This window comes from Phocoena phocoena, chromosome 12, assembly GCF_963924675.1.
Source record: "Phocoena phocoena chromosome 12, mPhoPho1.1, whole genome shotgun sequence".
NCBI lineage: Eukaryota > Metazoa > Chordata > Mammalia > Artiodactyla > Phocoenidae > Phocoena > Phocoena phocoena.
In genome coordinates this window covers 40,014,311-40,036,640 of record NC_089230.1, presented here as the reverse complement: position 1 = coordinate 40,036,640, position 22,330 = coordinate 40,014,311, and positions in this window count along the sequence as shown.

Sequence of the window (22,330 nt, the reverse complement as noted above, 5' to 3'; positions counted from 1 at the left end):
AACAATACACTACTAAATAACCAAGAGATCACTGAAGAAATCAAAGAGGAAACCAAAAAATACCTAGAAACAAATGACAATGAAAACACAACAACCCAATACCTATGGTATGCAGCAAAAGCAGTTCTAAGAAGGAAGTTTATAGCAATACAATCCTACCTTAAGAAACAAGAAACATCTCAAAAAAACAACCTAACCTTACATCTAAAGCAATTAAAGAAAGAAGAACAAAAAAAACCCCCAAAGCTAGCAGAAGGAAAGAAATCATAAAGATCAGATCAGAAATAAATGAAAAACAAATGAAGGAAACGATAGCAAAGATCAATAAAACTAAAAGGTGCTTCCTTGAGAAGATTTAAAAAATTGATAAACCATTAGCCAGACTCATCAAGAAAAAAAGGGAGAAGACTCAAATGAATAGAATTAGAAATGAAAAAGAAGTAACAACTGACACTGCAGAAATACAGAGGATCATGAGAGATTACTACAAGCAACTATATGCCCATAAAATGGACAACCTGGAAGAAATGGACAAATTCTTAGAAAAGCACAACCTTCTGAGACTGAATCAGAAAGAAATAAAAAATATGGACAGACCAATCACAAGTAATAAAATTGAAACTGTGATTAAAAATCTTCCAACAAACAAAAGCCCAGGACCAGATGGCTTCACAGGTGAATTCTATCAAACATTTAGAGAAGAGCTAACACCTATCCTTCTCAAACTCTTCCAAAATATAGCAGAGGGAGGAACACTCCCAAACTCATTCTACGAGGCCACCATCCCCCTGATACCAAGACCAGACAAAGTTGTCACAGAGAAAGAAAACTACAGGCCAATATCACTGATGAACATAGAGGCAAAAATCCTCAACAAAATACTAGCAAACAGAATCGAACAGCACATTAAAGGGATCATACACCCTGATCAAGTGGGGTTTATCCCAGTATTGCAAGGATTCTTCAATATACGCAAATCAATCAATATGATACACCATGTTAACAAACAGAAGGAGAAAAACCATATGATCATCTCAATAGACGCAGAAAAAATTTCGACAAAATTCAAAACACATTTATGATAAAAACTCTCCAGAAAGCAGGCATAGAGGGAACTTTTCTCAACATAATAAAGGCCATATATGACAAACCCGCAGCCAACATAATCCTCAATGGTTAAAAACAGAAACCATTTCCACTAAGATCAGGAACAAGACAAGGTTGCCCACTCTCACCACTATTATTCAACATAGTTTTTGAATTTTTAGCCCCAGCAATCAGAGAAGAAGAAGAAATAAAAGGAATCCAAATCGGAAAAGAAGAAGTAAAGCTGTCAGTGTTTGCAGATGACATGATACTATACATTGAGAATCCTAAAGATGCTACCAGAAAACTACCAGAGCTAATCAACGAAGTTGGTAAAGTAGCAGGATACAAAATTAGTGCACAGGAATCTCTTGCATTCCTATACACTAATGATGAAAAATCTGAAAGTGAAATAAAAAAACACTCCCATTTACCACTGCAACAAAAAGAATAAAATATCTAGGAATAAACCTACCTAAGGAGACAAAAGACCTGTATGCAGAAAATTATAAGACACTGAGGAAAGAAATTAAAGATGATACAAATAGATGCAGAGATATACCATGTTCTTGAATTGAAGGAGTCAACATGTGCAAATGACTGTACTACACAAAGCAATCTACAGATTCAATGCCATCCCTATCAAACTACCACTGGCATTTTTCACAGAACTAGAATAAATTTCACAATTTGTATGGAAGCACAAAAGACCCCGAATAGCCAAAGCAATCATGAGAAAGAAAAACGGAGCTGGAGGAATCAGGCTGACTTCAAACTATACTACAAAGCTACAGTAATCAAGACAGTATGGTAGTGGCGCAAAAACAGAAATATAGATCAATGGAACAGGATAGAAAGCCCAGAGATAAACCCACACACATATGGTCACCTTATCTTTGATAAAGGAGGCAAGAATATACAGTGGAGAAAAGACAGCCTCTTCAGTAAGTGGTGCTGGGAAAACTGGACAGCTACACGTAAAAGAATGAAATTAGAATACTCCCTAACATCATACACAAAAATAAACTCAAAATGAGTTAAAGACCTAAATGTAAGGCCGGACACTATCAAACTCTTAGAGGAAAACATAGGCAGAACACTCTATGACATCAATCACAGCAAGATCCTTTTTGACTCACCTCCTAGAGAAAGGGAAATAAAAACAAAAATAAACAAATGGGACCTAGTGAAACTTAAAACTTTTTCACAGCAAAGGAAACCATAAACAAGATGAAAAGACAACCCTCAGAATGGGAGAAAATATTTGCAAACGAAGCAACTGGCAAAGGATTAATCTCCAAAATATACAAGCAGTTCATGCAGCTCAATATCAAAAGAACAAACAACCCAATCCAAAAATGGGCAGAAGACCTACATAGACATTTCTCCAAAGAAGATATACAGATTGCTACACATGAAAGGATGCTCAACAAAGGATGCTCAATATCAGTAATCAAACACATGAAAGGATGCTCAACATCAGTAATCATTAGAGAAGTAATCTAATCATTAGAGAAGTGCAAATCAAAACTACAGTGAGGTATCATCTCACACCACTCAGAATGGTCATCATCAAAGAGTCTACAAACAATAAATGCTGGACAGGGTGTGGAGTAAAGGGAACCCTCTTGCACTGTTGGTGGGAATGTAAATTGATACAGCCACTATGGAGAACAGTATGGAGGTTCCTTAAAAAACTACAAATAGAACTACCATACTACTGGGCATATACCACTACTGGGCATAAACCCGGAGAAAACCATAATTCAAGAAGAGTCATGTACCACAGTATTTATCATAGTATTTATCATAGCACTGTTTACAATAGCCAGGACATGCAAGCAACCTAAGTGTCCATTGACAGATGAATGGATAGAGAAGATGTGGCACATATATACATTGGAATATTACTCAGCTATAAAAAGAAATATTACTCAGCTATAAAAAGAAAGGAAATTAAGTTATTTGTAGTGAGGTGGATGGACCTAGAGACTGTCATACAGAGTGAAGTAAGTCAGAAAGAGAAAAACAAATACTGTATGCTAACACATATATATGGAATCTTAAAAAAAAAATGGTTCTGAAGAACCTAGGAGCAGGACATAGATAATGGACTTGAGTACATGGGGATGGGGAAGGGTAAGCTGGGACCAAGTGAGAGAGTGGCATGGACATATATACACTACCTAATATAAAACAGATAGCTAGTGGGAAGCAGCCACATAGCACAGGGAGATCAGCTCGGTGCTTTTTGTCCACCTAGAGGGCTGGGATAGGGAGGTTGGAGAGAGACGCAAGAGAGAGGAGATATGGGGATATATGTATATGTATAGCTGATTCACTATGTTATACAGCAGAAACTAACACACCATCGTAAAGCAATTATACTCCAATAAAGATGATAAAAAAGTAAAATAAAAACCACCTAAGAATAAATAAATAAAATGTGTGACTTTGTATTCAGAATGCAAGAATATGTTTTCTGGATTGAGATGTGGTCTCACCCAAAGGGTGTTCACACACACACACAAAGAGAAAAGTGAAGAAGAAGAAGAGAACACAGCAGAGGTAGATTGAGGATTCAATGTAGAGGTGCAAGAAAGATACAGAGTAATTGGCGGGATCTACACAGAGCTCCAATCCCTCATTGCAGTCTGTTCCTGACATAAATCCCAACCTTAGGAGCCCAAAAAATTCTTCTATAAATCCTCCTTTTTAGTTAAGCTTAGTAAAAGTTTTCTTGCTACAAATTTCTAGCTAAATTATTTGCAAAGAATTGTTTCTATAAGCCATCTCTACTTGATCACCTCACATCATTCAAAGGACTTCAGTCCACCTTTCACCTATATTACTTAAGCAACATAAAGATCAAATAGAGCATCTTCTATTATACTCCATCAATGATTCAAAATTATGTCACATTTTAGTTTGCTTTGTAAGTGGACTATAGTATTTTTGCACATGCTTATGTTTTATTTGGAGTTTCTCCTTACACTGATCTTTCTTTTTCCTGAAACATGCAAACAAAATCCTTTCTGAGGCTCTGAGGAGGAATGCTCTCCTTTTCTAACCCCATGAAACCCAAGTACACACACATAAACGTACAGACACTGCTGTCTTGCCGTGGTTAATGCCTGTTCACTCTAAAGTTCTCAGTTTTAATACCGCTTCCATGTTAAGACATTCTCTGACTCTACCCACATAAATTAAGTTTCCCTGTTTTACTCTCATAGAATGCTATACTTCTTCATGGAAATAATCACAATTTTTAATCATTATGTAACTGTTTAATGTCTGTCCAAACCCTTACCCACCCAACATCCTTTAAAAAGCTATGGAACCCCCTGAGGAAAAATGCTTTATTTATTTTATTTAACACTGTATGTCTTATGCTTTTCCTACATTCATGCCTAATAAATGGTAATACTTCCTCTCTAATTTAAACACAGATTTATGTTTATTAGCCAAGATATTGTTAGTATTCATACTATTCTTTGGTTATAAGGGGAGTATTTGAGGGTGTTAATTCTTTCAAATGTGTAATTCTCAGAGCATGAATAGAAAACAGTTTTCTTCTTGTGTGTCAATGTTTATCTACTAGTATTGACTGTCTATAATGAAACCTTGAGATGGACTCTGAGGCTGAGGTTAGGTTCAGCAGGAAAGAGTAAATAAGAGATAAATTCTCTCTGCTAGGGACAAAGGAAAAGTTAGTGGGGTGTAGTTCTTAATTTTCATGTTTGACATCTTTGGCCTAGTAAAATTATATTACCCATGGTGCTAATTATATATCTAGTTGATTAACTGTCTTAGCTGAAGTATTACTGAGCTTGAAGTTCCAAGATCATCTTAGCATTTTACTGGTTTGAAAGAAATACAGGCATGAAATTTAATTTCCAAGTTAGTCCAAATGCTTCTATAGCCTGAATCCACTGAAAAGGTCTCTTTGAGCAAGTCAGGGGGTAGATCCTAGTTTGCATATCATATTACTGAATCAAGGCTCAGGAGAATTTAATATCCTCTTTAACTCTGGCTCTGAAGTATCTTAACCTCACTAGTTTCATTTGCCCATCTGGAAAATAAAGATCATAAAACCTTACATGAATAACTATTAAATGAAACTATACATTTTTAAAGTTATACTTAATTACATTTTTATGAAAACAATATTTTTTAATATTGGCTTTAATCTTGGTGTGATGAAATGGTAAGTGGAAAAACATCAAAAGCTGATAGCTTAGACACAATTTCTAAAAATAAATAACCACTTTGATTTGAAGCAATAATGTATGTTAGTAAAGAGAAGACCCAGCCTTGGATATGATTCCAGAAAAGATCTTAATAGTTTCATTTGGAACTAATACCACTTAGCTCTTACAAAGTAGGACTCAGTAATTCAGGTTCATTATGTAAACATCTTTGGCATTTCATTTACTTTCTGGGCATAAACAGCTCGTAAAACAATAGAAGAACAGGATTATCTGAATATTAGTTCTTGGATTAATTCTCGAAATGGCTTGAGGACAGAAGCAACTGTTTCAATCTGTTTGGTACTACTTGAAATTAGGATTTTTCTTCTTGAAAAAAATATAATAACTTTTAAGGTAAAATCTGTTTGGAGCTCAATATTATGATTTGTGATACAAATGAACAACATCAAGAAAGTAAGCAAACACAAATGTCATAGTCAGTCCTACTCCCCGGTTGTAGTCTAGACATTGTCATTAACAATATCTATACCCCTTCCTTAATCTTTTTTCAAGTATCTCAGTTTCTGTCTGTTCCTAGTCCCTTTAGTACTATAATCCCAATAACTTTTTAAAATCCCCTCTGTGACCTATAATAAATTGATTATACAAACTTCCATCACTCTCATTTCTCCAATTTACACATTATCCAGAGTGGCTTCCATGTTTCTTCATTAAAATCCCTTGCATATACTTTAAAGGCTATGCTAAGCTAAATCTCAACTCACTATCTACTTGATGCATATGTGCACTATGCAGCCAGGTTGCCCATAAATTTATTTAATTTATTAATTTATTTAATTTAAACAAACCTCAGGTAGGCCTTAGTGTAGTAATTAATCTACTAATATTTCCTACCTTCTCAAAGTTCTAACATCTCTTCTTTCATCCTCACCTCAGACCATGACTTTCTTCCAATTTTACTGAAACACACAAGCAACAAGAAGAGTCCTATTCAAGCACTTGGACACGAGAACTGCCTCTGTCTGCTTACATTCACCTCTCCTATTAGATGAACCATTTGTGCTCCTATCTAAAGCCAATCGCTCTACTGTGCACTAGATTACATTCCTTTTGCCAAAGGAATGACGTCACATCACTCTGGTAACTTTCTCCTATTTTTCCCACAAAATGAATTATTTTTTTTCAACTACATTTTTCTTATCCACAAACATTACTTTTATCATCTTAAAAAAACAAAAAGAAGCAAACAAAAATGCTTGACCCCACATGCCCATCTAGCTACAACGCTTTCTGCTCACTTTTACAGCAAAATTTATTGAAATATTTATCAGTATTTGCCACCTCCTCCCACTGTCTCTTGAACTTGCCCCAATTAGACTTTCACCTTGCCACTCTACCAACACCACTCCTGACAATGTCCCCAAAGAATTCCATGTTGTTCAATCCAATGATCAATTCTCAGTCCTCTTATTACTTGATATATCAGCAAAATTTGATAAAACCAGTATCAATGGCCACTCTTCAGTCTCCTTTGCTAGTCCCTCTTCATCTCCCTAATATCTAAGTGCTGGAGTATACATGAACTCAAGCCTCTCTACTCACTCCATACGTGATCTCAGCTAGCATTGTGTTTTTAAATTTCATCTATAAATTATTTCCAAATTTATAGTTCCATTAGATATCTCTACCTTGAACCCCAAACCTGTAGTTCCAATCATTTACTTGACTTATCCACCTGCATATCTAATAGGCATCCCAAGTTTTACTTGTCCAATACCAAACTCCCAGTGTTCTCCCAAAAACCTGATTCTCCTAACATTTTTCTTCTCGGTAGTAGCAACTCCAATCATTCAGGAGTTTTGTCATTCTGGGACAAAAGCCCAGAATCATGTTTGACTCATTTTTTATTTCACAGCCCATATCAACATGTTAGCTAATCCTACTAGATCTACCTTCAAAACATCACCTTAATCTGTGTATTTCTCATGACCTCCATTTCTGAATGATCAAGGCATAATCATCTATGACCTAAACTAGTGCAAAAGCCATCAATATGGTTTCTCTGTCTTCTGCTACTATCTCCCTTGCTCACTTTGCTCCAGCCACACTAGCTTCCTTGATGACTTTGAAACAGGAGAGGCACGCACCTGCTCAATGCCTTTGTCCTTGCTGTACCCTCTATCCAGGTTGTTCTTCCCCCAGATATCCACATGCCTCATTTCCATCTACTCCTTCAGATATTTCTTCAAATATCCCTTCTGGTAAGGCCTTTCCTATCTAATCTTATATCCCATCCATCGAACTACATAACCTTAGTAGACATTTTATATGTGTATATATGATATATATTTGATATATGAATGTATTCTATATGGTATGTCAGAGACAAGCATTGTTTTTCAAAGCAGGATATATTAATCACCCAAAGCATCAGCCATTAATATGGTCAATCACATTCTTTGGTATGCTTTACTTTTCTTGTTGACCTCACAAATTAATTACATAGAAAATATTTTCTACTTTAATAAATGATTGATAAAGATATGGCATTAGGTTTATAAGAAAAACACAATAGGCCTGAGATAATTATAAAATCTAACTTCTATTAATTAGGTTTTTAAAAAAAATTTTATTAGAGTATAGTTGCTTTACAATGTTGTGTTAGTTTCCGCTGTACAATGAAGTGAATTAGCTATATGTATACATACATCCCCTCCTTCTTGGACCTCCCTCCCACCGCACCCCGCGTCCCACCCATCTAGGTCATCACAGAGCACCCAGCTGAGCTCCCTGTGCTATACAGCAGGTTCTGACTAGCTATCTATTTTACACATAGTAGTGTATATATGTCAATCCTAATCTCCCAATTCATCCCAGCTTCCCCTTCCCGCAACCCGTGTCTACATGTCCATTCTCTACATCTGTGTCTCTATTACTGCCCCGCAAATAGGTTAATCTGTACCATTTTTCTAGATTCCACATATATGAGTTAATATTCGATACTTGTTTTTCTCTTTCTGACTTACTTCACTTTGTATGACAGACTCTAAGTCCATCCACAACTCTACAAATGACCCAGTTTCATTCCTTTTTATGGCTGAGCAATATTCTATTGTATATATGTACCACATCTTCTTTATCTATTCATCTGTCATTGGACATTTAGGTTGTTTCCATGTCCTGGCTATTGTAAATAGTGCTGCAATGAACATTAGGGTACATGTGTCTTTTTGAATTATGGTTTTCTCAGGGTATATGCCCAGTAGTGGGATTGCTGGGTCATATGTTAGTTCTATACGATTCTCATTCACATTTTTCATCTTTAAAAGAATATAAGCTTTAAAAAGAAAAAATATATTATTTTCTTCTATAATTTCTTATAGTAGTGCATTTTTTTGAGCAAATAAAATTTGGTACCAAATCAAAATTTCAGTAGTAGCAACACTACTTTTCAAATGTCACTGATGATTTATAAAACCAAATAAAATCATTAAATGTAAGAAAAAAAGCAAGGGTTGACTTGACTGAAGCCTTTAATGCTACATTTGCTAGCCACATCAATGGTCTAAAATCGTGTTCTCAAATTTTATCATTCATTAGAATCATGTGAATGGCTGGCTAAAATGTAGATGACTATAAACCTCATGCTATAGTTTTTGACTCAGTAAATCCTGCATGAGGCCCAATAATTTGCATTTTTATCAATTCTCCAGGTGATATTAGCTCAGAAACCACACTTTGGAAACCGCTGGCTTAAACTATCTTTCAGATTTACTGAAAGATAAACTCTTTCCAGAAAAACAACAAAAACAAAAAACTCCCACTTTCCCCATGCTTAGAGTAAAGAGATGGTATTCATCTTTTTGTTCACTGGTTGGTGTTAGAATTTCCTTTTGCCTTTATGGGATTCAGACCACACTTCACGCTGATACCACTAAAACAAAGAAATTTTAGGGCAATATGGCTTTAGGACATGTATCCAATAACATTGTAATGTCCTAGATTATGTAGCCACAGCTATAATTTATAATCTTATACATATGACTCTCCATTGCGTTACTTCTGAAAAGGGAAATCTGGGATAAAATGAACAGAAGTTTTAGAGTATCGTGAATAATTATATCAAAATCAAAACAATGGCATTTCAGAGAGTCTGATTATGTGGTATTATCCTTGATTTACTAACTAGATGTGTAGCTGAATCTTTTAAAGTCCAGTTGCCAACATAAAGAAAAAGCCCTTAGCCTCTCCCTCATAGCTTCTACTTTCCATTGACATTTTGCTATTAAAATATGTCTTCTGACAATCTAGATGATTTTACAACCACCATCGTTTCTCTTCACACTCTTTTCAAGATTGAAGGGGCTATTAAAAGAGATAGAAAAATAAGACTATGGTGTGTACTGCTGACTGGAAAGTAGTTAGTGTGTGTGATTCACTGTAAAGTATAGCATGATTGAGAAAAATGAGACTCTGGAACATACAAGGTTTATCTCTTCCTTTTATTTACAATTCTTGGTAAGCAGGCAACTAAGAAGGCAACTCCTAGAATGAGCACAGTACATCACAGTTAGCTATCATGACTGAGCCTACTCAACAGGTAACCTTTGTTTCTGCTGTTGCTCTGAATCCTAGTTTAAGCCACTTCTTTCACTGTACTCCCATTCACTGCGGTCTGTTAGAAGGTAATACAATACCATTTCATTCTGCTACGTTCATATTTTAAAGGTAATAAACTCTAAGGCATTTGTATGCAAAATAGTGATATCACTCCCATCTATAAATTTTATACACTAACATATCTAAGTATTATGACTTTTTAAATATGTAGTACTTTTTGTTGAAAATATTGACAGAATAGGAATGTTAAAGTGACTGCTATACAGTCCCCTGAGACATAGCAGCACATAGTTATGAAGGTGAACACCTTCATCTGGGCTCATAAAACTTTAACACATATCTTCTGTGGTGGTTTAATTTCTAAATTTATTTCTGAATCTATTTTTTTAATTAATGTCTTGATTGTTGTTATAGAAATTAGTGACTGAAGAACAATTAGGGGGAAAAAAGCTCAAAACCAGAATTTGCATAGAAATAAAGGACTGAATATGATCTATAGATTATTCTGACTATTCAGAATTACTGAGCATATGATGTGCTAGAAAAACCCCACAGATTTACAAAACTCAAAACCTACCATGACTTTTTCTCACAAAAGAAAGGGTATCCTACACCAGAAAATTAAAGAGTATTGATTTAACAACTGTGCCAAGATAATCATGAGTTTGGCACACTTTATCTGCCTCTATGGCATGACATTAAATACAAGGACCTAAATGGAGTATATTAATATGTGGAAGTCAATGAAAACTCAAGATACTGAAATTGAGAATAAAATTTTCTTTGATTTATATGAAAAAAGTCCTTGATCATCAGCTACTATCTAATGGGCTTCTCCATTCCATAGGAATAAGTAAAAAATAAATCTATGAACCTCATGATAAATACCACTAATAAAATACCAGATGGTTTAAAATAAACAAAAGCAAGCTAAGATTTTCATCACTATTGACTATGTCTTAAGAAGAAATGAAATATAATTCCAGAAAATTAATAAACAAACAACAAAAAATGCTTTTTCAGGAAAAGAAACAAAGAAAAATTTACCTTCCAGGGATTTCCCATTAATACTAGAAACTAAAATCTCTGCCATAATTCTAAACAAATTTGTTATATCCAGCATGGTTGCTCATGTCCAAAGCAGTGGAAAGCAATAGGCAAAGGATTACTGGGGGCTCATTTATCCCTTTGTATTTATGTGTTTTTTGATATTCTACTTCATTTTTTAAATGACTGAGGATGCTTTCACAGTTATGGTGTAACAAGGTAAAAAGTGGATGGGGAAATAAGGGCAAGAAAAAATAAAGATTGGAAGATAATAGGAAGTAGGATATACAGATACAGCTGATGATATAGATAACGGTAGATATATAGATATAGATACAGATATTGATTACAGTATAGATACCATAAACTCCTACAGTTACCAAAGGTGGGTTACAAATTTGCCTCTAGGCTTAAATTTTTTTAAAATATGTATTTATTTGGCTATGCCAGGTCTTAGTTGCGGCACGCGGTATCTTCATCGCCGCGAGCAAGATCTTCGTTGCGGCATGTGGGATCTTTTTTAGTTGCAGCATGCGAGCTCTTAGTTGCGGCATGCGGGATCTAGTGCCCATACCAGGGATCGAACCCAGGGCCTCTGCCTTCGGAGTGCAGAGTCCTAACCACTGGACCACCAGGGAAGTTCCAAGGCTTAAATTTTTTAATTGAGAAAATCACATTTTCTAAAATAGTCAATCTTATGCAACCAGTAATGATCAAAAGTAAATGAACGTATTTGAACCATAATAATTTCTCATTTGTTTCTGATATTCTTCAGATTTCTCCACAGTCCTCCCCTAAAAGTTCCCAAATTTTATATTTTGCAAGTGAAAGACAACAGTTGAAACTTAACTCCTCTTATCTGCTAACAACCTTGATTTTCAAGGTAAAATATTGCTATATTTGAGATCTATGTAGGACTTTAATACACTATTTTCTGTATTTTTTCTCATACCATCACTACTAGTTCATCTACATTTCAAGTTATTATTACTCCCTAGAGGAAATCATAAATCATGTTTAATATATTTTTTCATAGTCAAGGGAAAAACCTGTCCATTTTGCATTATTAATTAAAACAACAAGAGTTAGTTTAACACTTACTGCTAATGGGGTCAGGAGCCATTGACTAAGGAGAGTAGCACTGCTGCTTTTCCAGCCTTTATCTAAAGTACACGTCGGGTGACTTCATCTACCCATTTAATCTCTTAAACTTTTAAATCTAATTTCTTCTTTTAAATCCTCTTTTCTTGTTTTGTCTCCTAACTCCTGAAGTTCTCTTAGATAAGCTCTAAATTCAGTTGAAATAATCCCTATTGATTCTTGTGTTTCTCATAAAGTTTGAGAACAGGAAAACAAACTCAGATCAAAAGCTGAAATAAATGTCACTGAGCTAATAAAAACAATAAACACATTTAATATTTAAGCCAACAATAGGTATTTTCAGTAGAAAGTATACATCCAATAACAGCAAACCTCCATAACATTTACTAAATGCTCAGCTAATCCTTATATACCCCTACATGGTAGGTGCCATTATCCGCATTTTACAGATAAGGGAATTGACAAGAGGTAGATTAGTTTGTCCAAAGCCACATAGCTACTGAGGGACGGAGCTGTGATTCTAATTCTAGCAGTCTGCTCCAGCCCATGCTGGAACCTCTAAACTTCATCCCCTAAGACGGAACTGTTCAAAGGCTGATCACCCGGTTCCATATGTAGCTTCTTATATGATCTTGATTATTTGCTCTCTCATATCCAGCTGCTCACACTTCTTCTTAGCAATTTAATGTTACCAAATAAAGCATTTAAATTTTACACAAATGAGAAAAATTTTGAAGTTAGACATTACACAGGACTGGGTCCTGATAAATAGATTTTTATAGGTAGAAATGGGAGAAGGGCACTATTAATGGAAGAAACATCAAGAACAAGGACAAAGTGGCATGGAAGACAGATGTAGGCTCTGGAGTGGCAGCTGCTGAGCATGCCTTCAGTGTGCAGTGTTAGGAGAAGTCGGAGTGAAATAACCACTGAGGACCAGATGATGTGAGTCTTGAATTTCAAGAAAGAACACAAGTGGAAGTCCTAGAAGATTATGGAATCAGAGAGTAATATGATAAGACATGTGATTTAAGAAACTTTCTTTTGCAGTAGTGAGAAAAATTGATAGGGAAGGCTGAAGGCTAGAGATGATAGGAAGACCAATTAGGAAGCTATTACAGTTGTCCAAACTATTGGAAAAGAGGGTGTGGGTCAGGTCAGTGACAATGTTAACAGAAAGGAGGAGATGGGTGCAAGAGAAACTGCAGAAATAGAATTGACTTTTCTTGGTAGTTTCTTACACTTGGTTTCTGAGATAGAGAAAAGAAAATTAAAAATTAATTCTAAAATGTCATGACTAGTTGATTGCAAAAAATATGGATCCATTAACCCAGCAAAAGATCATCAAAGAAAATGCTTAGCATAAAGACAAGTTTGATTGTGAACATGATTAACGTGAGGTGATAGGACAAAATCTATGCAAAGAACCCTATCAAGTATTTATTGAGTATGGAACTCAATGGAGAGACTGAGGGGATAGATGTATATTTTAGAGTCGTCAATATAGATGATAGTTGAAATTATGGCAGTAAATGACACAGCAGAGAAAAAGAAAAAGAGAAAATAATATAGAAAAGGAAACCTGAGAAGAGATTCTAGAATATATAAATTTAGAAATAAAAGGAGAGTTAAGAAGGAAATGTCAAAAGGTTAGCATAAAATAATCACACAGAAGCCAAAGAATAAATTTTCATAAAGATGTGTAAAGTCTAGTTTCTGTAACAAGGTCCTTAATTCCCAGAACACCCATAATGGCTCTGCTTCCATGATACTAGCCTGACTATGCTCTATGGTGGATATTACAAAGACTATGTGAAAGTCATGATTCTAACAACATAATTAGTGATTTAAAAAAAATGAAGTCAATAAAGATATTTTGTGAACTATAAAAAAAGAGATAATGAGGTAGAAAAAGATGAGAAATGAGCAAAAGCTATTTGATTTTATAATTAGGTGACTTTTTTTAGAGAAATTTCAGAAGAGTGATAGGGATAAATTTTATATTGCCAGGTACTGAAAAGTCAATATCTAGTATACACGGAAGTGAAAGCAAAGAGTACGTTCGCTGAGAGTTATTAAAGGGTAAAATATACTGTTGTAAACATTTGTTATATTGTTCTTTATTTTATTTTAATTACTTTTGGTAGCCCAGCATGTGAACCCTGTCCTACATTTGTGGGATGTCCCATTGTATACATTTTGGTGGGTGACTTGAAAAGCTAGAAAGATGAGGCACACTTCTTTCAGCCCACCCTAGCAGCTAGGGTGAGAACACAGGGCTGGGGCTTGTCCTTGCACATGCTTTTGCCCTTTCAGCCTTCCCTATCAACTTTGATTCTGGAGTGTGCCACACTCCAGACAAGGAAAGAGAAGAGACAGTTTCTTTGAGGAGCACCAGGTGGTAATGGCACTTCTCAGGCCACTTCTGAAACATGAGTTTGGCATAGCCCTGGCTGTGTTGCCCATCTTGGTTCTTTTCTAATTTTTGACTCTGGTTTTCTAGCCTTCCAGACGGTTTGGAGAACTACTCAATATGCTTTAAATACATGAGTTACCTGTGTATATCAGATAGAATTGATTTCTGTTTCTCACAGCTAAGAATACTGATTGATGAGCATGACGAAAGATCAAGGTAACTAGGAATTTTAGGCCTCTTGCTTGAGAATATATGAAAAGTCTCAACATGGTATACAGGCTGGATAAGAAAGCAAGTGAAAATAGTGAAGGATTAATTTTATGGAATAATGAAAAGTCCATAGGACTTGAGAACTTGATGGGGATAAATAACAGGTTCATAAGAACAAAAGAGTAACAGAGATTAGAGGAGAATTTAACTGTTCAGTGTAGCACAAGTCAACAGATGATATGATTCCATGCTTTCCAGGCAACTACATGGAATCAACCTGACTTTGCCACTGGCTACACCCCCTTAAGGAGTGGTTGCCAGACTAACAGGAAAGAGAGACAGTCCATATTTATGTTACTTAGTGCCACTGCCTCCAGTTTAGATCTTCAGATAGCATTTCCTCAGCCTCTTGATTCTAGTACATCTTGTGGCTCTCCCTGACTGACTTGATATCACCTGATTTACTTTACATTCCTTTTAAATGTTTATGTCCAAGTAATACTTGCATATAGCAAAAATTGAAAAAGAAATGAAAAGCATGTAAGGAAAAACAACAGTTTCCTGCTTCAATCCTCCACAGCCTAGTCCTGTTCCCCAGAGGAAAATATCTCTATTTTTATTTTTAGTTCTTCTGAAGTAAGAGTAAATGAAACAAAAACAAAAGACCTTGGCCTTCCTTGGTGGCGCAGTGGTTGAGAGTCCGCCTGCCGATGCAGGGGACACAGGTTCGTGCCCCGGTCCGGGAAGATCTCACATGCCGCAGAGCGGCTGGACCCGTGAGCCATGGCCGCTGAGCCTGTGCGTCCGGAGCCTGTGCTCCGCAACAGAGAGGCCACAACAGTGAGAGGCCCGCATACGGCAAAAAAAAAAAAAAAAAAAAAAAGACCTTGAAAATCCCCCACTATGTACACTGTATACAAAATGAACCAATATTGTTAACATTCTGGGAGTGAAAATCTTGAAAATATATATAAATAGAATTGCCATAGGGTTACATGACTGTGTAACCCTAGTTCACTCTGCAAACTTCACACTATGTTTCTTCTAAAACAAGATTCCTGTGTTGAGTGGTATGGGTATGTTAGCTTGTCTATTCATTCGTTTTCGTTTGGGTGTTTCTTTAACATGGAACTGAAGCTCTGAGATTGGAGACAGAGTGGAAAGTGGTAATGGCTTTTACTCTTTTTAAGTAATCAAGGCAAAGCAAAAACCAAAGTGTGCAGTTATTCATATTTTATTTGCCTAAGTATCTAGTGCTTTTCATTATAAATGACTGGTCCATTTTTTTTTAAGTACTTATCTTCCCCCAAAGAAAAACATAAAAAATTAAATTTGGTTGCAATTTATATAAATTAAGATATCATCTAAATAATGATTTAGAATTTAAAAATTACAAACCTAACTGACTTCAACTACCTGATATAGAATATGTAGACATTTATTATCAGAATATTTAAAAATTTTAAAAACACATCTTAGGGTCAGGGCTAAAAATGTTATCTATTTCATCCTTCTATCCAATGGAGAAACTTTGTTGGAATATTTCTAATTCAGAACATCTACATCTTGGAAAACTCTAGTTATTAGAAAGTTCTTCCTTATTTTCAGCCAATGTGCTTTCTATAATGTTTTCTCTTTTGTCAAAGTTAAGCTGACTTCAAAAACACAGCTTAAGTGTCCTTCATTCTCCAGAAGCTTAAAATATTAAATAAAACATTTCTCCTAGCTATATTCACAACTTTAATTACTTTTCATATGACTCCCAAACCTGTTTGTCAGTCTCTCTTAAAATATGTTGACCTGAATTGAACACAATATTCCAGACATTATATCATTGGTACAAGCATTTCACAGGATCAGAATGTTCTACTTCTAGTAACACAGCCTAAGAAAGAATTAGCTTTTTTGGCAAATGTGGTATCATATTGACCCTGTGGTCTTCCAAAGTCCTAAGTGTTTTTCATGTACTGCTCTCAAGTCAGGTCTCCCTTTAGACTATTAAATTTGCGTAAGTTCTGTACCTATGATTCAGTGGGGAAAATGGTGTGTTCACTGCATAGTTCCATTTAACAATGTTTTCAGCCATCATTCATTTACTTATGCACAGCACAAGCCAACGAATGATTTCAAAGACCACAGAATAAGTTATCTGCTTGCTATGGGCTTGACATAATGAGGCTGTCAACAATTTTTTACTCAAGTGAAATAAATAGCCGTAAATAATAATTATGTATTTATTTAGTGTTATTACTCCTCAAGGCATTTTTCAATCACTAATTTACAGCACATACAGGCAAGAAAATTTTTGTCATGATGGGACTTACCACATGTGAAAATATATTAGCTTTATCTTAATATAAAATCTTGAAAATTCTTGCAGGAAAGGGAGCTCCCCCCTTGGTAGTAGGCATAGATAATTTTGTTTTCGCGGTAGCTCTCAAATCTGAGTTTTACATATGTCACATTTTGGTCTTTTCATTCTAAATGCCTTTCCAATTACCACTTTTCTGCCAGTATCTTTATTTGAATGATCATAATTTCTCCTCATGATGCCATGACTTCCTCTGGGGAAATAACAAGGGTAGTTATAGTGAATGTCAGTTGGGTATAGGAAAATTCGGGCTTCTCTGACTTGGCTTCAAAAGAAAACAGGGGAAACAAACAATTACTGACCATCCTCTGTGATGCAGACACTAGGCTGAGATATTCCAGAGATATGATCTCATTTCAGTCTCATAAGATCCTGTAAGGGACGTATTATTTTATTTTTGTTTTATAAATGAAAAAAATTGGCAGAACTAAGACTCAAAGAGATTATTTGGCCCAATAGCAGAATATGATTTAGCTGAGATTCAAACACAGGTTTTCCTGATTCTGTATCCATTTTCTTTCCTCTAAAAGAGCTTAAGTGAAATTCATTACATATAGTAGGGGAATTAGGAATGCTTTTAAGCACCAAAAAAAAAAAAAAAAAATGTGGCATAACCTCTTCCTATATCCAGCATAAAGAGATTCTGCAGAGACATCAGAACCCCAGTTTCCATATACAACAGGGCTAAAGAGCTTTAAATATGAACAGTTTTAAGGAAGTTCCAGGTGAAGAAACAGATTGAATATTATATTTCCTTGCACAAAGTAAAGTTGAGCAAAATTCACAAATTCAGTTCCGTGGCCTACTAGTGAGAGTTTACAAATAATTAAGAGACCCCAGAAGACTCTGAAGAATCCAGATACAGTGGGATAGCAGAGTTACGTAAGGCATCTGCTGCATAACCATCACTAGCTTGTAGATGTGATCTCACTCTGCCTGTTTCCATCTACTTGTGCCAATTTCAAGGTGAACATCTTACCCATCAACCTTGTCCATTCATCTCCCAACTGTTTGATTTTCTTTGCAAAGATGAAGTAACAAGGTGATATTTTATGTTGTCTTTTGTCATTCATGGGCTCAAAAAACTAGCTCAGTTTGTTCAAATTTTCCATATCTTGAAGGAATGTGTAATGCAGCTTTTGCTGTGGATGGATTTCCTTTTCACAGGTGGCTGGCTTGCTTACCAGCTGTTGTTTGATAGTTATTACAGTTAATTTACTTAGAAAATGAAGGCTTTACTCTGCAGCACAAGGGTATTTTACACTTAGCTGACAAATCCAATGCCCTTCTAATTGCACTGGCATACTCAGACTGCCATGCCCGACCTTACTTATAAATCTCTGGCTCAGAAGTGTAGGCAGTACCCTAGGTTTAGAAACCCCTTAGCAACACACTTGCAATCAGGAGTCATACTAAGAGTTCTATTTCTTCACAACTATAGTTGGAGGGTTACCGGATGAGCATGCGAGAAGACCATTTCAATCTTTGGAATAGAAATCAGAACACCAAACCCTGACTCATTACGAGGAAGAGAAGTATATCTAATCTATTTTATTGTATAGTAAAATCCCCTCAGATCTTCACAGCTTGCATTCAAGAGCACCAGGTCCTTGGATTCAAGGAGCTTAGGGTACCATGGTGAGAGAGTTACATGGTGAAAGTCAACTCAGTTGTTCTTTTACATTGTTCAATTTCCAGTCAAACAAAAGTTTTGTTTCTGTCATTACTACGATGCAATTGCAATACATATAGTGTGTTGTCAGGACTGTTAATGAAAGTGGATGAAGAAACTGTCTAAACTGGATGTGTGGAGGAACACCAAGAACCCATGACTCAAAACAAATTTCCTACTCAGATGCTACACCTTTAGAATGTCATTAATTTGTGCGTTTTTTTCTTTGAAGTGTATTTATATTCCCAGGGTGAGCCACATGTTTAAAATATTAATGTGATATTAGATCTTTTCAGATTGCCTTTTTTCTAACAGGAGCAACTCATGGAAATAAGTTTGTATACAATTATTAAGTGAAAAAGATAAGTAGAAAATTACACGCATATGTATATGTATGTGTGTATACGATCACAGCTGCTTAAGACAAAAATACAGAAACAGATTGGAAGGAAATACAACAAAATAGTAACAATTATTGTTACCAGGAGTGGGGATTCTTATATTTACTGATTCTGAATTTTCCAAATGCTTTATATATTTTTTAAATAAAATTTTAAAACAGTAGGCTCTTGATAAAAATGGTTAGTATGCATTTCATATTATTGAGAAAGGTAAAACAAAACACTGGCACCGAGAACTGGCTCTTAATGCTCCCTCGTTGTTCCTCCTCCTATAAGCTGGCTGGTTCTCTGGCAGTTGTTAGCATCCAGGATGTCCTCCCACTTCAATTGCAATTTTGTGGGTAATGTGTTCCCCTGACCTTGTTCAGCTCTCATACTCTACAGGGTTATGTGAAGACTTCTCTGTAACTTTCCCCATGTCTGTAAGTGCTTAGTTTCTACATGTCACTGTCACATTCCTCTGTAAGGGTGAATCAAATTTTACTGTATTTCCCTGTCCTTTTATTTAAGAAGTGTCTTTCCCAAGGAAAGGTATTTGAATATATTTCCACAAACATCAATCCACTCTTCTTTGTGACATTCATCTTCTGTGGGATTTTGTATCCCCCATCTAGAAATTGTCCCTTAACACATCATGGCATTGTTCTTTTTCATAGTACTATGAGATATTGGAATCATACGTCAGCCTGTTTTTCTATTTTGTTCCTTCAGCTGTTTTTCCCCAAGGGAAATAGGTGTGAGTGTCTCTTTTTAAAGGCATCACAGTGCAAGCCAATTACAGTCTCATAATACATAATACCGTGCCTCACACTGGGTTGTTTCCCAAACTAGTGAGCTACTTTTTTTCCATCTGTCTTTCTATAACTTGGTTAAATAATAATAATAAATTAAAAATAAAAAGTGAGGTCATAGGATAGTAAGGCAAATTCCCTAAAAACCTTAATGTACAAATCAAAGAAGCCTGTTGAGAACTGAATGTTAATAAAATTTTAGAATACTATGCCTTGTTAAAAAATTGTTAGCCAGTGGGCTTCCCTGGTGGCGCAGTGGTTGAGAGTCCGCCTGCCGATGCAGGGGATACGGTTTCATGACCCGGTCCGGGAAGATCCCACATACCGCGGAGCAGCTGGGCCCGTGAGCCATGGCCGCTGAGCCTACGGGTCCGGAGCCTGTGCTCCGCAACGGGAGAGGCCACAACAGTGAGAGGCCCGCGTACCGCAAAAAAAAAAAAAAAAAAAAAAAATTGTTAGCCAGTGAAACCACATAAATCAGGTGTTTAATTCAAGGGACTCCTTGAGTTAGATTTAAAAGGAGAGGAAGAGAAACCTATGAGATTGGCTGTGATTTAAAAGAAATCATACGGGGCGTGGTTTACGACTTGTTACGTCTCTCCTGAAAGCTCATAAAGCAATTGATTAGCAATATATTTAGCAATTTTCAGAAACCCTGAGGATGTAAAATGTCAAATGTAACCAGAAATCTTATTTTCAGGGAGAATATATATTTCAAGATTTCATAAAAAAAAGAAAAACAAGAAATAAACAAAAAAAAGGTTTCATTAAAATTAGAAGAGCAAGGGTGAATTGTATTACAGAAAGACTGTGAATTTGAAAGCAGACATTGTCATCTGGAGTTTGCGATCAGCATCTCAATTTCTCATCTGATTTGTATTAGTCTTCTCAGATGTAAAAAGATTGTGAGGTTAGCTGGGGCTATGTCTTGCAGCTGCTCTGCTTTACTGAGGAGGCTAGTCCAAGGAAGCTGAGAGCTGCTTCAGGTCCTTTGGGCAACGTCGATCCACTGGTTTCACACCACATTATTGCCTTTCAAAGCTGAATAATGGATTTGCAAGTGGATTTAAGAAAGTTAAGAGGAAACAGGATAACTTCTCATTATAATTTATTCTTATGTCTTTCTCTTTCCATTAACCTATCTCAGGAAATATTAAGCATCATACTTATTTTCATTGACGGCTGGAAATATTTGCTGATTTTCAGAAGTAAAACTACTTCCATTTCCATTTTATAATATTGTTTCTATTCATAGATAAATTTTTATGTTTAAAAATATTTTGATGGTATGAGCTTAACATTGACAAATGTACTTAATACAAGATAAAAAATACTCTATTTAAATTAGACACAAAGCAATGATGTTAGATTTTGAAAGAGACTCTCATTTTAAATGTAGATCCTGTATTATTCCCTATTGATACATGAAAGCTAACAGGTGGTATTAGTTCTCAGGAACAATTGACTAGTGTGATATTTGTTTTTCCTTTTCCATTTTAAAGGGGCTATAGGAATATATTTTTAAAAATTATTTTCCCTTTTGTTATATAAAACTTTCCTACTTTGAACTTACCCAATTCAGCATGGCTAATTGAAAAGTAAAAGATGCAGGGATTCAGTTACTCATTTGTTTTTTGTTATACCTAACAATTACTTTGAATTCTTTATACTTCCACGGTTTTCTTCTGGTTTGATTGTTCAGGAATCAAGCAAATACTGTCTGGATCTATATGGTATCTATCTCCCTTTACTGTCTTTTGCCCCACATCAAATTCGAGTTAAAAAGCAGGTGGTATCTATTATGTATGCCTCCTCCCTTCCCTGAAATCACTTCCTTGTGTTCCTGGGTAACATAAATTAAGACTAAGACCATTGGCCTGCAGGAAAATAAGAGATCTCATTAGTCCTCATGGTCAAGACTGACCCAAGAAGTTAGAAGCTTCCAAAAGATTTCATATGCTTCCAAATTAAAATAAGGAACCAAGTTTTCTCCTACCAGCTACATCTTCTCCCAGCCTCAGCATCACACCATAATCACCCATATCCATAGACAAGTAGGGGAAAAGTGAAGCAGACAATAGCAGGTGGGAAGAAAATGATTCATCAGGCTTGCATTCTATTCTTTCCTTACATGGGAGTAGCAAAGCATCCCCAGAAAAGAAGGGAGGTGACCTTGTCAAATTCCTTTCTAAGCATGTTAATGATAGGCCTCTAGTCAAATATACAAGTAGTGTTTCCTAGAAAGGCTTTATGGATAGAATGCTTCCAGCAGGATGTACCTGCTCTGTCTAGGATTACCTATGGAAAAACACATAAATAAAAATAAAGAAAACCCAGGAATCTATGAATAAGGAGAAATAACATGTAATCTACATAATTATAATTATGTATACAGAGAAGTAGC